The sequence below is a fragment of the Gossypium raimondii genome, chromosome 3, assembly GCF_025698545.1.
Source record: "Gossypium raimondii isolate GPD5lz chromosome 3, ASM2569854v1, whole genome shotgun sequence".
NCBI classification, from domain to species: Eukaryota; Viridiplantae; Streptophyta; class Magnoliopsida; order Malvales; family Malvaceae; genus Gossypium; species Gossypium raimondii.
In genome coordinates, this window is record NC_068567.1 from 17,143,721 (window position 1) to 17,166,645 (window position 22,925).

The following is a 22,925-nucleotide window of genomic DNA, read 5'->3' on the forward strand; positions in this document are numbered from 1 at the left end:
ACCCTTATATTTACAGTCACAATAGTCATCCCAACATGTTCATATTTCATTACATCATAATCCTCTTTATCACAATTCACAAACATATTTATCACACATTTAGCATAGGTAAAAGAACACTTACACTTAGAATTTAGAGAAAGGGTTTAGGCTACCTCTAAATTCCCAAATACACAATGAATCGCTTATCAGCAACTATTCCAAAACACTCACCAAAATATTTGCTTTTGCTGAAAAATCGAAAGCTTAGACAAGCTTCCCTTTGCCATTATCTCTACTCGTTGAAGGTTCTATCGACTCCAACACTTCAACAAGACAAAGCACATATATTCAGTCAATGACTCACCTCAAACATCCACAAGCACAAGCCTAAGCTATATTCTTCTCTAACCAAAACCTTTAGCACAATAAACTTAAAATTTTAATAACTCAGTCTACACTTAATCTTTTCGCATGAAACAAATTTCATTCATCTATGACTAATTCTCAACCTTTAAACTTCACAAAACTACGCGTTTTAAGGTATCAAAATTTTTCGACAAGTTTTGGCCATTAAAACGAAAATTCAGTAAAACCGTAGAAATCCTTCATGAAACTTCACAGTTACTTTAGAAAGCTTCCAATAATGTTAAAATAAGTTGAAAAACACTTTAGAATCAAGTTTTTATCCACAAACTTGAAATTCACCATTAATGACCCGATTTTTGGCTTTTATTTAAAACATGTGTTTCAATCGCTAAAAATTCAGATTAAGGGACTAGATATAATTTAAAACTCATAGAAAGTCAAATGGTTACCTTCAATGGAAGAAAAACAAGATTTGACGCAAATTTAAAAAACTCACATTTCGGAGAAGATGATAAAAATGGTGAGGTTTGGGTGATTTTCTTGGTTTTTATAGAGATTTAATGTTCAAGGGTGTTAGAATTCAAAGGTAATTAGGAATTAAAGATCAAAAGAAATTAGAAGAGCAATAGGAGAGCAAAAATGGTTTCACCGTAATAGAATGGTGTTGCCAAATGAATGAATAGAACATTACTTGAGAAAACTCGATGTATGCTTTCTCATGTAGGTTTAGAAAAGGAGTTTTTGGTTGAAGCAATTAATCTCACAAACTATTTTGTGAACTTGTCTCTACACCGTGCTTTGGATGGAAAGGTTCTCGAAGAGATTTGGTCAAGTAATATTTTTAGAGTAGCTACATTTGATTAGCTAGAAACGAGTAAGATCATCATCAGCGAGAAGTTACATTTGATGAAACATTGATGATTCTATCTAAAAAGGGGTCATCGGGTCAAAACAACACCGAAAGGTCGAGTGTTTCAAGCAAGGTTGAGTCGAAAATAAAAATAGATGGTGACGTTACAATGTCACGAAGTACGACATCGTGACAACATGATGAACAGAGGTAACGTCCCAATGAGGAGAATTACTACGTTGTGATGTCAGGTAGAAATGATGAAACTTACATTTCTTTAATGTAGTAGAAGGTTTCTGAGGCCTTCCCATCCCAACCAAAGACCCTTTAAAACTATAAGTTAACTAGCGATAAAAAAGGCAAGAGATCAAACCACCGCAAAAATACTATGAAGGAAATCTCATGGCATATGTTCTAAATGCTACAGAGAGCATTGATTCAGTCGATCTTTCAAATTATTTAGAGGCATTTTGGGCTTCTAATTTTAGCAAGTGGCTTGTTTTCATGGAAGAATAGATGGAGTTTCTCAATAAGATTGAGACATGGCAACTTGTTAAACCACCCAACGAGAAGAAAATAGTTGGTTACAAGTGTGTTTTCAAAAGGAAGGAAGGTTTGGGTCAAGGTGACACAAGATATAAGGCGAGGTTGGTCTCAAGTGGCTACAGTCAAGTGGAGGGAGTTGATTTTCATGATGTTCTCTTTCTAGTTGTGAAGCATGTGTCCATTTGAGCATTGTTAGCTCTTGTTGCATCAAACAATCTCAAGTTAGAGCAATTAGATGTGAAAACTATATTACTTCACAAGGATTTAGAAGAGGACATTTACATGCAGCAACCCAAATGGTTCAGGATTGAAGGCAACGAAGATTATGTTTGTCTTCTTCAGAAATCATTATACAGCCTAAAGTAGTTTCCTCAGCGGTGGTACAAGAAGTTCGATTCCTTCATGTTAGGTATTGGTTTTGTTCAAAGTAAGTACGATAGTTATGTTCATTTACAATGTTTAGATGATAAATCATTTATTTATTTGTTGTTTTGTGTTGATGATATGCTAATTATGGCTAAGGATCCTCTGAAATTGAACGACTTAAAACCATGCTTAACTCTAAGTTTGAGATGACAAATCTTGGTGCAGCCAAGAAAATTTTCGGGATAGAAATTTCGAGAGATCGACATTCTGAAAATCTATTTTTGTCACAACATAAATATATCAAAAGGATTCTTGAGCAGTTTGGAATGCAAGATTCTAAATCAGTTAGTACTCCCTCAACTGCCCGCTTTAGACTTTCGACTTTAGATTCACCACAAATCAAAAACCAAGAAAGGTACATGTCCTCGATTCCCTATTCTAGTGCAGTCAAAAGCCTAATGAATGCAATGGTTTGTACTCATCCAAATATTTCACATGTTGTTAGTGTAGCATGTAGATATATGGCCAAACTCGACAAATTACATTGGCAAGTTGTTAAGTGGATTCTAAGATATTTAAGAGGGACTTCCAGTAATTGTTTGAAATTTAGAAGATACTCAAAAGGTCTAGTCGACTATGTAGATTCAGATTATGTCGAAGACTTGGAAAAAAGAAGATCTCTCACAGATTATCTGTTCACCTGTGGAAATAACACTATTAGTTGGAAAGCCACCCTTCAAGCCGTGACTCTATCGACTACCGAAGCAGAGTACATGGCAATCACAGAAGCTATGAAAGAATCCATTTGGTTAAGAGGCTTATTCAAAAAGCTAACTAATAAAAACGAAAAAACTGTTGTGTATTGCGATAGTGAAAGTTTTATACATCTCATGAAAGATCATAAGCATCACGAAAGAAGAAAGCATATAGATATTCAGTACCACTTTATTCGAGAGGTGATCACTCAATGAGATGTTTAGATTCTCAAAATTGGCACAAAGAACAATCCATTAGACATGATGACAAAGAGTCTTCCAATTTCCAAGTTCAGACATTGTTTGGACTTGGTAAGCATTCGACAGAGATCAAATTAGGCCTCTGACAAGCCTCTTAGAAACCTTAGATAGTTAAGAATAACAACAACAAAAATTAAGAGAGAATTTTTGGGAATTTCAGAAAATCTAGGTATTTTAGGTTCAGGGTTTATTTGTTTCTCCATCTTGTACTCCCCTTTTTGGTTTCTTCTATTTTAGTGAAAATTTTTTTTCTCATGATTTTTTATCCTCTTCAAATAGGTTTTCTCACATAAATATTTATATCCAATTTTTTCGATTTTTGTTTATGTTTGTTGCATAATTCGGGTTCGATCCAACTTTGTTTATTACTTAGAAAAATGATTTGAGGTTAACAAATATTTTTTGTAAACATCAACCGAAGAGCTAAATACAAATTCTTTATAATTCACTCAATAATGCAGATTTTCTATCAATCATTACGAAAACAAATAATTACAAACGACGGGCATATTGAGCTCTTTTACTAATGATGCTCTGAGAAGTGGAATTGACCAACCTTTCAAACTCCCAAATACTGATTCTTCTAGGAGCTGATAGATATCAACACACGCTAATGATTAGATTCCACATTTCTTAATTACTACAATGGCATCCGCATGCACGTGTTGAGAGTCAATTTCCCATTGCCATATAGGATACTTGGATTATGTCTCTCTCTCTATATATACCGTGGGCCTGGGCGCTATCTTTATAGTTAAACTGACATTGGCATCTCCAAACCCCAAAATTCTAAACAAGATGACAATTAAATCATGTCCAGTTCAGCCCCAAGCCTGGAGCAAGCAGCAGTTGCGGAAGTTGTTTCTGGATTGTGATGGCGATGGCGATGGATTGCTGACCAAGGAAGAGATAAAGAAAGCGTTCCGGAATTTGGGAGCGGTGATCCCTGGTTACAGAGCTTGGGAAGGACTGAAACGAGCTGATGCAAATAAAGATGGATGCGTCAGCCACGACGAGCTTGATGCCCTCATCGACTACGCTGATAAACTTCAATATACATCCGGCACCAATTATTAAAACTCAATACTGCAGCTTATCTTATGCCATATTAGGAACATATATATATGCTTTTAAACTTTGAATTTGAGCTACGAATATATATATTTGATGTAGAGGTGTTGCATCTCCTGCTTTCTTTGTGATCAAAGCTCTGATGTTGAAATCAAATGAATTGTAGAGTTCATAACTCTTGTATTACATACCATTTTCTTTTTTAATCTCAAACCAGAATTCATAGTTCGTGAAAGTCCAAATATCGTTAAATGGCACCATTTTCTTTTGACTAAGATTTTGTGATTTTTATAATTTTCGTTTGTACACTTATTCAAGATATTATATTCCAATATTTTGAGTGCAAATTTGACCAAAAGGAAAATTAAATTATTATTGATTATTTGGCATAGAAACATATTAGATTATATGATAGAATGTTAAAAATCATTTTGGATTAAATTGAAAGAAATTAAAAAGTACAAGGTTTAAATTATAATTTTTTATATTTTTAAGAGAAGGGTTGTCATGTCCCAAAATTTGGGTTAGTGAATCAATAGGTGTCATATCATATTTTGAATTAAGGTTGTAAGAATTGTGTAAAGTGATATAATTTGGTTTAGTGGTTAAATGTTGTGTTTATATGCCTAAGGTCTTGTGTTCAAATTATTTCCCTTGAATTTTTCCTTTTATCTATTTATTTGGTTGTTCACACGTATGTATATTTTGTCCTTGTTAGTTTGTTGAGAAGAATGAGCTTGATGGTTCAATAGTATGGCTTTGGCTTACCCAGGGATTCCGTGTCTGAATCATGTGTGTATAAACTAGAATTATTTTTGCTATTGTCTTGTTGTGTCATGCAAGTTGTCAGAATTCCGGTTAAACTCAACTTGGAGAAAATTTGATTGGGATATTTAAAAGGATTTAGTTGGTAGGTTTTTTTTTTTTAAAAACCACAAAGATATTTTCCTAAAAGGTCTCCACTTCTGCCGTCCATTTTTCCTTTTCTTCTCATGTCTGTTTTTTTTTCCTTTTCTTCTTGCTTTCCATTTTTTTCTTTTCATTTTTGTTATAGTAAAGTTTTTCTACCATTTTTTTCTTTTACATTCTTTCCCCGTTATTAACATTACTTTCATGTAATCATTCGTTGTCGGGTGCTTCTTGTTTGTTTTAAGCCGAGCGAAATTTAGGTGATTCAGCATTGTGTTTATGTTAATTTGTAAGTGTTTTATTTTTATTTTTGGGGTTATTTGTATGATCGTTATTGTTTTTATTTTAGTCTCTAAAAGGGAGGTAGGAAAATGTGTGGCTTGATCGATTAGTTGTATACTAATCGTTGATTCGGTGTTGATTACACGAAGTTCGGGAGATGATTTCTTCTCTGGGAAATGGTGGATATAAGAATTGTTTATTCTTTGGGTAAGCGGTTGAATATCTCAGTTAGGGGCTGGTGGAGAATTTTGGCAAGAGCCGACTGCTCTTTTATATTTGGTCAATTCGTTAATTGAGTTCAGGTCGAATATTTAATTCGGCTTTAGTGTATTTTTTTTATGATTGACTGTTGTGGATGATGTTTGTGCAGAGTTTGTTGCTATTGTTGTGCCGACATTGAAAAATGGTCAAGTGCGTACGTTCAATCCTGAAAAGCATTGAATGACGCAAAGCGAAAAAGCATTTTGTCGATACCTCACACTCATGTGTCAGGCCATGTGGTAGATCATGTGAGCCACATAGTCGTGTGTCAGACCATGTGGGCCACATGATTGTGCATTAGGTCGTGTGAGCCACACGGCCATGTGTTAGGCTGTATGCCAGACCATGTGAGCCACACGGGCTATGCCATGTAGGGCATGTGGGCCCATTTTTTAAAAAATTTAGTTAGGTCCGTGTTTGATGTATGTTTTGAGGTTACCCTCTTCGTAGAGTCTGTAATGTGATATGTATGACTTTTATATGTGATATATGTAATATTGATATTGTATGCGTAACATCTGCAAGCATGTCAGCAGTATTTGATCCGTATTGAACTTGTAAATCTAATAATTTTGTTTGCATGCTTTCTGTTTTGCTAAGAATATTGGATTAATGACAAGTTTTGTTCCAATTCTCATGGCATGTGACATTGTGGTTGTTCTTATTAAATTTTTTTGTTATTATTGACATATTTGTTTTGCAAAGCATGAAATCTCATGCCCGCTTATTTCTATTAAATATACAATTGCATGTTCAACATGCTTACTGTTCTGATTTTGTATTTGCATGCCATGTCACATTGCATGGGGTTGGGATGATATGGTAAGGACAAAGTTCTGGCACTTTAATGATCTGCACTATCTGGTTGTTTAACAACATATTTGTTCTAGCAGTTTGACTGCAATTATGGTGGCTCGACCACCCATATCTGTTTTGGCAGTTTATCTGTCACTATGGTGGCATTGTTCCACAATTATCTGTTGGTTTGTTTTTGATTGAAAAAGTTATGGGCAATTCTATTTGATGTGTAGCAAAGTTGGTAGGAACGTTTTCTGAAAAATGTGCATTATGTTTTCAGAAAAACATTGCATTGACATAATCATGCATCCACAATTTTAGCCATTTGAATGCTATAAAAATTTCTGTGATATTTGATTACCTCTGGACGTACTAACGTCCATAGTATGAATACTGTAATAAAATATAAAACGATAAGGCGGTATTCACAAGTATACGGGTCGAGTTGTAATATAGTTTTACAACGAAGTACTTGAGTACTCCGAGGATCATACTCAAGGGAGGCGAGCGCTAATCAATTATAACCTAAACACTAACAGATCTAATTAGTAATTTAAATAAATTATAGTACGAGAACATAAAAGAAAGGTTTTTGAAGTTTTTAGAATAATAAAACAAAATAACATAAAATAAATAAAATTCAAGAGATAGAAATAGTAGAGTAAATCAAATCTTGATTATGGGTGATTAGCTCGCTTCGGTAATCCCCATCTGTCAATCAACTAGTCGCCACCCTTGCAGCATCTTCCGATCTTCCACTAACATAACGAGTTAGCATGAATTACTTATCTTCTGACCTCACAGTCCAGAATGGCTTGCGGTGAAGGTGTTCACGAATGGGCAATACCAATTTTAGGTTAATTCCCACCTTGATGACTTTCTGGGGTTGTCAAACCCGGGGTTGTCAAACCCAGGGTTTGTTTCATATTCTTCCTTTCCCAAACAACTGAATCATTGAGCAACCCTATAAAAGAATTAATAGATCATACCTCCACTCATTAATCCCCCACAGAGGGCTTAGTTCCTCGTGGCTTTCATAGATAATATGAAATTGATATAAAGAGAAAACATGCTAATTAAATCGATAAGATAAAGTAAATGAAAGATCCTAATTATATTGAAATTAAGCACAAATCTATAGAGTTTGAATGCTTCCAGAATTTAAATCTCTTGAAATCAACAAGAATACATAAAAGAAATCTAAAACCTAAGAATGAAAGAAAACTAAACTAAATTTTACAGAGACAATCTAGGCTAAAGGAATCATTTCTATAACATGTGCCAAATGAGCCTATTTATAGCTCTTAGGTGGCCGTCATCCTTAAACCTAGGTTAGCTGACATCCTCAAGCGTAAAGTTTGATTGTGTAGACCAAAACGCCCCTACTTCGTATTTAATTTTCGTTCCAGAGTCATTGTCGCGACACACCAAGATCTGTGTCGCGACATAGCAATTAGTACACTCCATTTCGTATTATTTATTTTGATGGGGAGTTCATCCATGACAAAGTATTATAGTAATTATTAACTCTTTTTTGTTAAGATCATTATTTTATTAACAATGAAATCTTTAATTCCTCAAGTAGAATTAAAAATTTATAATGTATTTTGGTATATTATGTCTTTTTTTCACGTTTGTTACGTTGCACACAACACGTTAGTGAACAAATATAAATATAAATAAAAAATATTTATATAAAATAAATTACATATTTATATTTAAAATATCATATACGAAAAACCAATTAAATAAATAAGATTATGAAAACCAAAAATCGAATAAAAAAATCGATTTTTACTAGATTTTGAGGCCTGTTTTACACAGCTTCTTAGGGACAGATTCGACCGCTCCTACAATACTTGGAGAAATGTTGGTCGGCTGCCTCCTAGGATACAACAACACGATGGTCGAAGTAGTAGCACCTCTGCAATGATTAACAAACAAACGTTGCCTTTTTTCTATCATCGAAATGTTGGAAAATATGGAGAGGAAAATAGAAGAATTTTGGAGAGAAAAATAAACTCGGTGTGAGAGAATGTGATTGTCCAAAAAATTCTGAAGAATTCTTAGGCTTTTATAGACATTCAATACGGAGGAATTTTGGAAATATCCATGAATAAGGATACAAAATCTGCATTAAAGGAGCAATTAAATCAATTTGATTAAAACGAAATCAAATTGATTGGAATCAAATAAAATCAGGATATATGTCTTTTTAAATAAGATTTTGTATATTTGCTGAGAAAAAAAAATTTGTGTTGAGCTAAAATATCTGCAGGTCCATTTTGGCCTCGACTAGTCCGAACATTTTGCATCGCACACGTCGTGCGGGTACACCCTAACCCTGATGGGATTCGATGTGCACCCACCTGTGCGCGAGGTTGGGTTTCAAGGTTAGTCATTCAGTCACTTTTCAAGTGGGTTCTCAAATATATACACATCTCATACTTGGTATTTAACCAATGTGGGATCTAAGCTTTTCTTTTTCTCAACAAATATTCATAAGTAGCTTACTTTGAGTTTCAATTTCTCATTCATCACTCAACCATTTTAAGCATATGATATACCGTTGTAAAGGTCTCATGGAGTAGACTATAAAATCATAATTTTTTGATTGAACTCTCCACCTTTACCAATCGATAATATGCCTCAAAGTTTCCAAAAAATTACAATTTTTCCAACAATCCCCCACATGAATGAAAATTGATAGTTTTAACAGAAAACATTGACTTAATGTGGTGATAGAATCTACGATCGATAGTTGTATAGGATAGGTAGGCATCCACCATTGAACCTTCCATTGTGAAAATATATTTACTTTACTAGCTGACTAGTAGACACGATATCCTTGAATTGTTCTACCTTTTGTGTAAACGATGATATACCTCACACAACTACCTCTCTGACAAGGTTTTAGTTCTCATGGATATGTTCATATAGCTGTGAACATCTCCTAGTTCTACAAGAGTTTGAGAGAACTATGCCCCAATAGTCTCCAAAAAGTGGCCCTACTTCACTCTCATATAGGTGATTTATGTTGTTCGGCTCACCAAAACATACAACGATCATTAAAAGTATTGCTTAACCTATGTCATTTTTAGTCATTGTTTGTATCATAGGAATGGACTTAGGATAATAACCCCACAATGCCCTTACAGGTCTATGTAAGTAGGTTGTCCCTTTGAACCTAGATCTTGGAATCTTCTGTTAGCTAGGTAGGGTTTTCCTTCACATAATGCCTTTTATTTTCATGGGTTTTAGTCTCATTCCTTTCGATGTTTTATCAACATGCTCTTCATTTAAGCCTTTAGTTAGCGAATTTGGAATGTTATCTTTTGATTTTACAAAATCAATAGAGATAATTCCGTTTGAGATCAATTGTTTAACGGTATTTTGTCGACGACACATATTGACTTACCATTATACATTACGTTAGCAAGACACCCCCACACTTTCAAGTGGTTGTAGGATGGTTTTCTACCTTTCCATAACTTATATGGTGTCATGTCCCTTCTCTTATAGGGAACCTTATTTAAAAGGTAATTAGTTCATAGAAAAGCTTCCTCTCACATTTCCTGTGGTAACCTAGAGCTTTCTAGCAAGGTGTTCATCATTTTCTTTAGAGTTTGATTTTTCCATTCGGCTACTCCATTTCATTGAGGAGAGTATGGTGGTGTTACTTCATGAATAATGTCATGTTGTGTACGGTATTCAAATGGTTCAACATTCAGCACCACGATCACTTTTCACCATTTTAATCTTTTTATTAAGTTGGTTTTCAACTTCCTGTTTATAGAGAATATATTTTTCTATAGCTTTATCTTTGCTCTTAAGCAAATATACGTAGCAATATTTTTTGCTATCATTAATGAATGTAATAAAATATTTATTCCCTCCTCTCGTTTGAACAAATTTTAAGTTACAAACATTGCTATGTATTAGGTCAAGTGGTTCTGTGCTTCTTTCAAGTGTTTGAAATGAAGACCTTGTTAATTTTGCCTCAACACATGTTGTACATTTATGATTATAATTAATGTGAAACAAATGAATGTGCTCTAAGTTAATTAATGTATGTAAAGTATCATAACTAACATGTCTGAGCCTACCATGCCATAAATTAAATGACTCAAGCATATAAACAGAAGAATAAGCAACATTCTTATTCATAGTTTTGCTTTTACAGAGATTGCAATAAATTTAATATGTATCACTTTCCCAAAAACATTCCCCCTTTAGACAAAATTAGCTTTTGGGATTCAAACACCATTTTAAAGCCGTGTACACTAAAGAGTGTCCCAGAAACAAGGTTCTTGCCCATGTCAAGCACATACAACACATTTTGAAGCTTGAGTTCTTTGTCAGAAGTCATCTTCAAGACCATAGTTGTAACACCCCGACCCGAGTCCTTCACCGGATTAGAGTTAAAAGGCATTACCAATCAAAATCCGACCCAAAATTATTATTACCAAAATTAGTCAACAATTTATTTACAAAATTAAAACATAGGTTTTGAAGAACACAAAGCAATGATTTCAAAAACGTAAAAATTATTAAAAATCGAACAAAGGACTAACCTCAATCAAGCTTTTATATGACCGAATGTAGCTAGGTTTTTCTTTCTTTTTCTTTTGTTTACTTTCGGCTAGTGAAGAAGATGATAACCTTCAATTTTTCTTAGTTTTTAATTAACATATATTAGTTTGTTTTATTTATTTACCTTATTAACCTTTAATAAATAATTTATATTTCATATAACATAAGGATATAATTGTCCATAGCCACCCACTATCATTTCAAATGGTCTAATTGACATTTAAGACCCCATTTTAAAAGACAACATCAATTAGGTATTTTAGATTTAACCCTAAATTTTCATTTTACTTAATTAAACCCTTTTTATCAAATTGAACATTCAAACGATTAAATTTCCACGAATTTTTCACACCTATAACTTAACATATAATAGACACTAAAAATAATATTAAAATATTTTTTTGATTCGGATTTGTGGTCCCGAAACCACTATTCCGATTAGGGTCAAAACTGGGTTGTTACAACTCTCCCCCCTTTAGGGATTTTCGTCCCCGAAAATTCTTACCGGTGAATAGGTTTGGATAACGCTCTTTCATCGTATCTTCTGACTCCCAAGTTGCTTCTTCAACTCCGTGTTTATGCCACAATACTTTAACTAACGAAATTTTCTTATTTCGTAATTCTTTGATCTCACGAGCCAGAATGCTAATCGGTTCTTCTTCATATGACATATCAGAGTTAATTTCAATCTCCGTCGAACTAATCACATGTGAAGGATCGATCAAGTATCTCACGAGCATCGAAACATGGAATACATTATGAATCTTTTCTAACTCAGGCGGTAACATCAATCTATAAGCAACCGGTCCAACACGCTCTATAATCTCATACGGTCCAATAAATCTCGGACTCAATTTGCCTTTACGACCGAATTTGAGTATTTTCTTCCACGGTGAGACTTTCAAAAACACTTTATCCCCGATCTGAAATTCTATATCCTTTCTTTTCAAATCCGCATAAGATTTCTGACGATCCATGCTGATTTCAGACTATCCCGAATCACTTTCACTTTCTGTTAAGTCTCTTTAATCAAATCAACCCCGTATATCGTATTTTCACTGAGCTCGGTCCAATACAATGCTGTACGACATTTACGACCGTACAAAGCCTAGTAAGGTGCCATTTTGATGCTAGATTGAAAACTATTATTATAAGCAAATTCAATCAAAGGTAAGTATCGTTCCCACGTACCTTCAAACTCGAGAATGCAACATCTAAACATATCCTCAAGTATCTGAATGATTCGTTCGGATTGACCATCTGTCTGCGGATGGAAAGTTGTGCTAAAATGTAGTTTCGTACCTAAAGCATATTGTAGTTTCTTCCAAAATCGCGATGTGAATCTCGGATCTCTGTCTGAAACAATAGAAATAGGCACACCATGCAATCTCACAATTTGAGAAACATACAATTCAGCAAGTTTATCGAATGGAAAATCCGTGCGAATCGGAATAAAGTGTGCCGATTTTGTCAACCTATCAATAATAACCCAAATTGCATCTTTCTTGCTCGGTGTCAACGGTAAACCGGATACAAAATCCATCATAACTCGGTCCCATTTCCATTCAGGTATCATGATCGGCTGAAGCAATCCAGATGGTACTTGATGCTCGACTTTTACTTGCTGACATATTAAACATTTTGAAACAAAGTTAGAAATGTCTCGTTTCATACCATGCCACCAATAGTGCTGTTTCAGATCGTTATACATTTTCGTGCTACCCGAATGAACAGAAAATTGACTATTATGAGCTTCATTCAAAATTATTTGAATTAACTCTAAATTTTTCGGAACACATAATTGGTTTCTGAATCTCAAACAATCCTCAGCATCAACTAGAAACTCTGAATCAACATTTAAGTCACACTGAGCTCGTTTTGCAATTAAATCATCATCGACTTTCTGAGCTTCACAAATCTGTTGAACAATTAACGGTTTTGCTTTCAACTCAGCTACTATCGCACCATCATCAGACATAGCCATATGCGCGTTCATTGCACGCAAAGCAAACAGTGATTTTTGACTTAGGGCATCAGCAACAACATTAGCCTTTCCCGGATGATAGTCAATCACAAGCTCGTAATCTTTTAGCAATTCTAACCATCGACGCTGTCTCAAATTCAGATATTTCTGAGTCATCAAATACTTCAGGCTTTTGTGATCGGAATAAACATGACATTTTTAACCAAACAGATAGTGGCGCCATATTTTCAACGCAAATACAATAGCGGCCAATTCCAGATCGTGTGTTGGATAGTTCTTTTCGTGCAGCTTTAACTGTCTCGAGGCATAGGCTACAACTTTGCCTTCCTGCATCAAAACACAGCCCAAACCATTTAAAGATGCATCACTATAGATAACAAACTCTTTACCCGATTCTGGCTGAACTAAGATTGGAGCTTCGGTCAAAAGAACTTTCAACTGATCAAAGCTTTCTTGACACTTTTCTGACCACTCAAACTTAACGTCTTTTTGTAATAACTTTGTCATCGGTGTTGCAATCATCGAGAACCCTTTCACGAACCGTCTATAATAACCAGCGAGCCCCAGAAAGCTTCGAACTTCTGAGACATTTTTCGGAGGTTTCCAATCAAGTATAGCTGAAATTTTACTCGGATCAACCCGAATACCCGATGCTGATACAACATGGCCCAAAAAATTGACTTCACGTAACTAGAACTCACATTTACTAAGCTTTGCATACAACTGTTTATCTCGCAAAGTTTGTAACATAAGTCTCAGATGTTCGGCATGCTCAATTTCGTCACGAGAGTAGATCAAAATGTCATCTATAAATACTACCACAAACCGATCCAGATATTGTCTAAAGATCCGATTCATCAAATCCATGAAAACAGCAGGTGCATTAGTAAGTCCAAAAGGCAAAACAAGAAACTCATAATGTCTGTACCTTGTTCGAAAAGCAGTCTTTGGCACATCAGAGTCTTTAACTCGTAATTGATAGTAGCCTGATCTCAAATCTATCTTCGAGAACACAGTAGCCCCTTTCAACTGATCGAACAAATCATCAATTCGGGGTAGCGGATACTTATTCTTTATAGTCACCTTATTGAGTTGTCGATAATCAATGCACATTCTCATCGTTCCATCTTTTTTTCTCACAAATAGAACTGGTGCCCCCCAAGGAGAGAAACTCGGTCGTGCAAAACCTTTATCAGTCAACTCCTGCAACTGTGCTTTCAATTCTTTTAATTCAGTCGGTGCCATACGGTACAGAGCTATCGAAATTAGAGTCGTCCCCGGTACTAACTCAATACCAAACTCTACTTCTCGAATAGGTGGTAAACCCGGTAATTCTTAAGGGAACACATTTGGATACTCACATACAACAGGTACTGATTCAATCTTCTTTTCTATCACTTTACTATCAAGAACATATGCAAGATAAGCTTCACAACCTTTTCTCACATACTTCTGAGCCAACATAGAGGATATCACTACCGATAAACCATTTAGAACATTAGATTCAATCCGAATAATCTTGTCATTCAGGCATCTTAAATCAATAGTCTTCCTTTTGCAGTTAACCACAGCATCGTGTAAAGTCAACCAGTCCATACCCAAAATTATATCGAACTCGTCAAATGGCAACAACATCAAATTAGCCATAAAACACAAATCTCGAATCATCAACGGACAATTCTTACACACTTTGTCAACCAACACACACCGGCCCAGGGGGTTTGATACTTTAATTACAAACTCAGTAGACTCAACAGGTAGAGTCTTACTGAATACTAAGGTCTCACACACATAAGAATGGGTCGAACCAGGATCAATCAACGCAATAACATTAGTATCATAAAGAGTGAAAGTACCAGTAATAACATCTGGAGAAGAAGCCTCCTCTCGAGCACGGATGACATATGCTCTAGCAGGTGCACGAGCCTCAGATCGAACTGCCGTGTCTTTTGTCCCTCTCTGACTGCCACTTACATTACCCAAATGCCTTGGCAGTCTACCTCGTACTGACACATTACTCGGTCTGGTATTCTACATAGTGTTTTGCTCAGCTACCATCGGACACTCTCGAATGAAATGATCCTTTGAACCACACTTAAAGCAAGACCGATCACGTAATCTGCAATCTCCAGGATGCCATTTCCCACAATGCTTGCACTCTGATCCATTTTGTCGAACACTTCCAACACTAACAACTGAAGTAGCTCGTGAACTCACAGGGGGTCGATCTCGATCATGCTTAGGAAACCCTGCAGTAGCTTTAGATCGGCTATGATCCTCTCTGGATTTCCTTGAGGCCGACTGGAACGATTTACTAAATGATCTTTTACGAGAATCTCGAGCTTCATAGTCAGCTTTTCTCTTCTCTTTCCCGAGCTCCTCAGCTTTACAAGCTCGTTCAACAAGTACTACGAACTCTTTTATCTCAAGTATGCCAACTAACAGTTTAATATCTTCATTCAGCCCATCTTCAAATCTTTTACACATAATAGCTTCAGTCGAAACACACTCTCAAGCATATCTACTGAGTCTCACAAATTTCCGCTCATATTCATCATCGCATCATCGACCTGTTTCAATTCAAGAAATTCCTTGCGTTTCTGATCAATGAATCTCTGACTGATGTATTTCTTACGGAACTCAGTCTGAAAGAATTCCCAGGTCACTCGCTCTTTCGGAACCACCGATACTAGTGTATGCCACCAGTGATATGCAATGTCCCGTAGCAAAGATATGGCACATTTCAAGCACTCATCAGAGGTGCAAGATAACTCATCAAATACTCGAATAGTATTATCGAGCCAGAATTCAGCTCGCTCAGCATCATCTTCATCAGTAGCTCTAAACTCTTCGGCCCCGTGTTTTCGAATTTTATCAATAGGAGGTTTAAGTAATCTCATCGGATCACTTACTTGAGGTATAACAGGAACCAAAGATGGATTAGTCGGGGGTGGAGGTTGTTGTGCAACCGGATTAGTTCGGACATATTGAGTAAACCAGTCATTCATCATTTGGTAAAAGGCTTGTTTAGCCTCTCCCTCCTGGTTACTCGAGGTCGGTCGAGAGTCCACCGGTTCTGTCCCTTGCACGGGAGCAGGCGCTATACTCTCAACATCATCAGCTACGGCTCGTTCTGGATCCATTACTATACGAAAACACATTTTTAGTTGTCAGCAGTCATCACACTATCTCACTATAAAAATATGGCATGTATAGCTAGACTCATACATGCTACGTTAGTCCGAGAATCGACTAAACCGTAGCTCTGATACCAATAAAATGTAACACCCCGACCCGAGTCCTTCGCCGGATTAGAGTTACGAGGCATTACCAATCAAAAACTGACCCAAAATTATTATTACCAAAATTACTCAACAATTTATTTACAAAATTAAAACATGGGTTTTGAAGAACACAAAACAACGATTTCAAAAACGTAAAAATTATTAAAAACCGAACAAAGGACTAACCTCAATCAAGCTTTTATATGACCGAATGTAGCTAGGTTTTTCTTTCTTTTTCTTTTGTTTACTTTCGGCTAGTGAAGAAGATGATAACCTTCAATTTTTCTTAGTTTTTAATTAACATATATTAGTTTGTTTTATTTATTTACCTTATTAACCTTTAATAAATAATTTATATTTCATATAACATAAGGATATAATTGTCCATAGCCACCCACTATCATTTAAAATGGTCTAATTGACATTTAAGACCCCCATTTTTAAAAGACAACATCAATTAGGTATTTTTAGATTTAACCCCTAAATTTTCATTTTACGCATTTAAACCCTTTTTATCAAATTAAACATTCAAACGATTAAATTTCCACACGAATTTTTCACACCTATAACTTAACATATAATAGACACTAAAAATAATATTAAAATATTTTTTTGATTCGGATTTGTGGTCCCGAAACCACTATTCCGATTAGGGTCAATACCGGGTTGTTACAATAGTACCCTTCCCTTTGTTCTTGAAAGTCACAACATTGCCATATAGAGCTTCTCCCCATTTTTACAAGGCTCCAACAAAGAAAATGAGTATTTGTCGCAGCAGATATGACGTGTGGCACCAATATCAAGCCACCATTTTCTTGAATTTGAGTCAACCATGTTGACTTTAGAAATCACAGCACATAAGTCTATATCTTCCACAACATTGATAGAAGTTTTCATTTTCTCTTAAGATTTTAGAAATGAAACCAAAATTAGAAAAATTATCAACTTTTGTTAGACAACAGAAATTTAATGAAAACCTGGAACAAATTTTTACACGGTCTAATTGAAAACACAATAAAACAATGCACCAGGTATGTAACCTTGAAAGAGAGGTGGTGCACTTGGCACGCTTAAATACCAAGTCTTTCAAAGAACCAATCTTATACATGAACTCTCATATTGTGTTTTTTAATTCACCGTTGATAAACTTCTTTTTCTTTAATGTCACAATTTCGAAGCTTTAATTTAAGCTTTCACAATTTAAAACCATAATTAAGGCCACAATAAATAGAAAATTTAATTTCCAATTTATATTACCCTTTGATTTTGTTAAATAGCTGAGTTAAAATTCAAACAAAATTCAAATCAATTACATTGAATAGTAGGATTAAATCTCAAACATAATTATTTAATTAAATCTTATTTGGAAACAAAATCAAAATAAAATTTGTTAAATGGCGGAATAAATCCTAAACAAAATTATTTGATTAAATCTTGTTTGGAAACAAAATCAAAATAAAATCATTAAAGCTATGAATAAATTTGAAAATGTAATTATTTGATTAAATCTTGTTTGGAAACAAAATCAAAATAAAATCATTAAGCAATGGAATAAATCCCGAAATAGAATTATTCAATTAAATCTTCTCATTTGGAAACAAAATCAAAATCGAATAAAATCATTAAACGGAGGAAATAAATCTTGAAATAGAATTATTTGATTAAATCTTGTTTGGGAACAAAATCAAGATAAAATCATTAAGCGTCAAAATAAATCCCGAAAAAAAAATTATTTAATTAAATCTTCTCATTTGGAAACAAAAACAAAATCGAATAAAATCTACTAAATGGCGGGAATAAATCCAGAAACAAATTATATTCAATTTTAATCCTCGTTTGGAAAGAAAATCAAAATGGAATAAAATCTGTTAAACGGTGGGAATAAATCACTGAACAGATTTTATTCAATTTAATTCTCATTGTCAAATAAAATACAATTTTTCTCTCGCCTTGGTGTCTCGTTCATCTCAAATTAGAGAATTGCAAAATAATAAAAAGAATTTGTCTTAAAATTGTTGGACAAAACACGTTAGTGAACAAATATAAATATAAATAAATATTTATATAAATTAAATTAAATATTTATATTTAAAATATCAGATGCAAAAAATAAATAAGATTATGAAAACCAGAAATCGAATAAAAGAATTGATTTTTACTAGATGTTGAGGCCTGTTTTACACAGTTTCCTTAAGACAGATTCGACCGCTCCTATGGTACTTGGAGAAATGTTGGTCAACTGTCTCCCAGGATACAACAACACGATGATCAAAGCAGTAGCACCTCTGCAGTGATCAACAAACAAACGTTCCCTTTTTCTATCACCGAAACGTTGGAAATATGGAGAGGAAAAGAGAAGAATTTTGGAAAGCAAAATAAACTCGATGTGAGAGAGTGTGATTGTCCAAAAAATTCTGAAGAATTCTTAGGCTTTTATAGGCATTCAATACGGAGGAATTTTGGAAATATCCATGAATAAGGATACAAAATATGCATTAAAGGAGCAACTAAATCAATTTAATTAAAATCAAATCAAATAAAATTGGACTAAAATACCCTAAAATCAAATCAAATTGATTGGAATCAAATAAAATCAGGATATATGTCCTTTTAAATAATATTTTGTATATTTGTTGAGAAAAAAATAAATTTCGTGTTGGGCTAAAATATCCAGAGGCCCATTTTGTGCCCGACATTTCGCGTCACCCACATCAGGATTGGGGTGCGCCCCCCTGCACGCGAGGCAGAGTTTCAATCTTAGTCATTCAGTCACCTTTCAAATGGGTTCTCAAATATATACACATCTCACACTTGGTATTTAACCAATGTGGGATCTAAGCATTTCTTTTCCTCAACAAATATTCACAAGTAGCTTACTTTAAGCATTAATTTCTCATTCACCACTCAACCATTTTGAGCATATGGTATACTGTTGTAAAGGCCTCATGGAGTAGAATATAAAACAATATTTTATGATTGAACTTTCCACCTTTACCAATCAAGAATATGCCTCAAAGTTTCTAAAAGATTACAATTTGTCCAACATGTTATTATGTGCTTGCTCAATATATTTATCGAGTTTTATTTTTCTATTAAAAAAGGTTTTATATTTTATAAGACTTTTTTTTTCAAAATTAATTTTGGGGTAACTAAGTGAATAAATAAGAAATTAAAGGTAAAGTTTTATGGAAATTCTTATATTAACAATTGGATTGTATTTTGTTATTTTTATTTAAAAAATAGATAAATTGTAACACCCCAAACCCGGCCTGGACATTATGGCCGAATCTGGCGATGTCACATGATAGTGTGTTTGAAAATCGATGGTTGTGTTGAAAAAAAAAATCGTAACTTTGCTTAAAACATTTTCCGTTCAGATCTCGCCGTTATCTTTCATTAATCCTAAAATAGTTATTTTTATTCAGTCGTTAGTTTGCAAAATATTATATGTTGCGGAAGCTTTTTAAAACAATTTGTGTCCTTGTAGATATTTTGCTAAAACACATGCATTTCTTTTAAAAACTCGTGTTTTATCTACCTTTAGCAGATATAAAACATAAAGCAGTATAAAATCTAAATTTTAAGCAAAAACTCATGGCGGCCATTATTAAAGAAAAATAACCCAAATAAAGCTTTAAAAAAATAAACCTAATTAAGTACGAAATAGTAAAAAGGAGTCGTGTGGCCACAGCTGAGTCCTCCACCACTCCAATCTGCCTAAGTCTGAGGATTACCTGAACAAATAAATCAGAAGGGTGAGTTTACGAAAACTCAGTGTGTAATCCTCACATAAACAAACAGACAATATGCAATCATAGTCTGGGCCTAAGCCCATTTCGGTAACAATTTCAATTTCAGTTATGGCCTTAGCCCATTACAATACAAAAGCAGTCATGCATTTGGGCCTTGGCCCATTACAGTATCAATACTCAGTACAGTAACAGATTGCAGTATCAAATCCTACCCAGCTAGCCTCTACACTCTAACTCCGTCTAACCCTACACTCCATGTGGGATATAATTAACCCACCTATCCCTACACTCTAAAAAGTATCGAATGCGGCACTAGACAGTAGTTTGCAGCTGAGCTGCCAGTAATTTAGGCTCGGGGCCTTTCAGTACACTTCTTCTGAACAATATAACCCCACCCCACCCCAATGCAATGCAATATACATATATGACATGCTAAAACATAATATCATGCATAAAGTCAAGGCATAAAGTATCAAACCAATGGGACATCATCATGCTTAATAACATGCATAATCGTATCAGTCATACAGTCATTTCAGTCAATTAGGGGTCTAGGTAAGCTTACCGACCCTACAATAGGTCCATAGTCGACTCGGGCGACCTGTGCAACCTTAGCAGTCAAACAGTGAAAATGGGACCACAACCCATGTTGTATGCCCATATGGGCCCACACGCCCATGTGGCCCACACGACCTACAATGGCCTTGGCCGTGTGGATCTCACAGCCTGGCCCAATATTCCCACATGCCCGTGTAGTTCACTCGTGTGGGACCCACGCACCCGTATGGCCCACACGGCCCAATTCGGCCCAGCTCATGAATCACACATGGCTAGCCTCATTGATCGCATGCCCATGTTCGATCACACAGCCTATCACACGGGCGGCCGCACGCCCATGTGACATCGACATTCACCTATTTTGGCTTTTTACCGAATTCCAATTTCGGAGTTGTGTTTACACACCTGACACAATTTTTGGTACGTAAAAAAATGGCAATTCCATGCCCAACATTATTCACACTTAGAACTAATACCACTAAAACAACAACAATCGAACTTCATTTATGTTGCTTACCCCCACTACTCCAACAAGATGTAGCCTACGATTCTGTAGGTAAACCAAGTTCGATGCTATTTGATGTTGTCAAATCAAAATTTGACATAACGGACGGTTGGGAACTTATCACAATTAAACAAATAAAATTTCCCCAAATCGATTGAGGCAAAACCCTCTTACCAAAAGACTTAGCCACCGACGCAGCCAACGTTGAAAAGACAGAATACTGAGTAAGGAAGAAATCGATGGAAAAGAGAGAATGAGGGGGAGTTTCGATAGAAACAAGGAGAAGTAATCACCAACAGAGAAGAGAAGGGATTTCGGCAGCAACACAGGGAGATTGTAGTCAAGAGAAAATGAAACAAAAGATGTGGGGAAAAAGAGAAAAAGGGATAGAATTTGACTTTTAAGGCAGAGAAAAATAAAACAAAAAGGAAAGATGGTAGAGGAGGAAGAGAGTAACGTCAGAATTGTTGGAGGGATTCTGGGAAAAAGATGAAACCGAATTTGGGAAAAAAACTTAATTAAAATGGAATATTCCCTCAATCCCAAATTTTTCTCCTAAAATCACTCCCCCACTCCCATAACCGTCTAATAGTGTCAGGGGCCAAAGTGCAAAGCCCGTGACCATGGCACAAGAAGTGACCCATGAAGGTCTATCGATTAGATAGGGAACATTTAGCCCACGAGAACTGGCCCGATTCAGAGAACCATTGAAGAAGCTTGTCAGATTGAAGCCTGGTTGGCCTGATGATGAAGACATGGCAACTTAGACTAATTTTAGTAACTAATCTTAGAAGATAGAGAGAATCATATCTTGTAAAAATTATATTAGATTTGATATGGCAAATCTTGCAAATCCCTAAAATCAAGGGATATTGTGAATCTCGTCTGTCAATGTAAATGTATCTTGACCGTCGGTTTTGGGGGAGTTCAACTATAAAGAGAGAGTCTCCCTCTCATTTGTACTTATCCATTGTAAGCTGAATTCTAAAGAGCAATAGAATTCTTTGAGCATTTACTCAAACACTTTGTGTGCATTCTTTCTTTGGCTTTCTGTTGTTCACTTGTAGCTTCTTTTGGCACAATCACTTCCGCTATACAAATTGGTGCCTTGGAGGAGTTCTTAAAAGAATCCACACTTTTAGGCATAAAGGCTGACTTAGGTGACTTTGGGACGAATGGATAGCCTAAGGCCGCACGGATTACGAGACGAAAGGTCTAGCCCCGTGACAAGTGGTATCAGAGCCAAGTTTTGAACCAAGTGATATTCGAGTTGGTTCGAAGGCACCATTGGGATGTCGAAAGAAGTCGTTGGTTAGAGTGAGCCAATGGAGACCTGTGGGAGGGAAAAAAAGGAAGTCCCTCGAGGGACATGCTGACAGCTTTAGAAAATCGAGTGGTTAATCTCGAAGAATCTGTTGGTGACATGAGAGAGACACTCGAAGTGGTCCTAACCCGTATAGAGGAACTTAGGGAAGACAGCAAGGAATTCGTGTTGGACACTCTTAGATCCACTTCGGACAAGTTGACAGTAAGGGATGAAGCTCTCGAGGATATGGTGCTAGCCATGAAAAAAGAAATGGAGGAGCTCAAGGAGGAGCTTACGATTTACAAAGCTACTTTGAGTAATGGGATGTTGTCTTCAAGGCCGAAGCAACAAGCAATAGATGTTCCCAAACAAGAGAAGTTCAAGGGTGCACGATCCGCAAGGGATGTGGACAACTTCTTGTGGAAAATGGAGCAATACTTCCAAGCGATGGGCATCGAAGATGATGCCATTAAGGTAAACACTGCTTCAATCTATT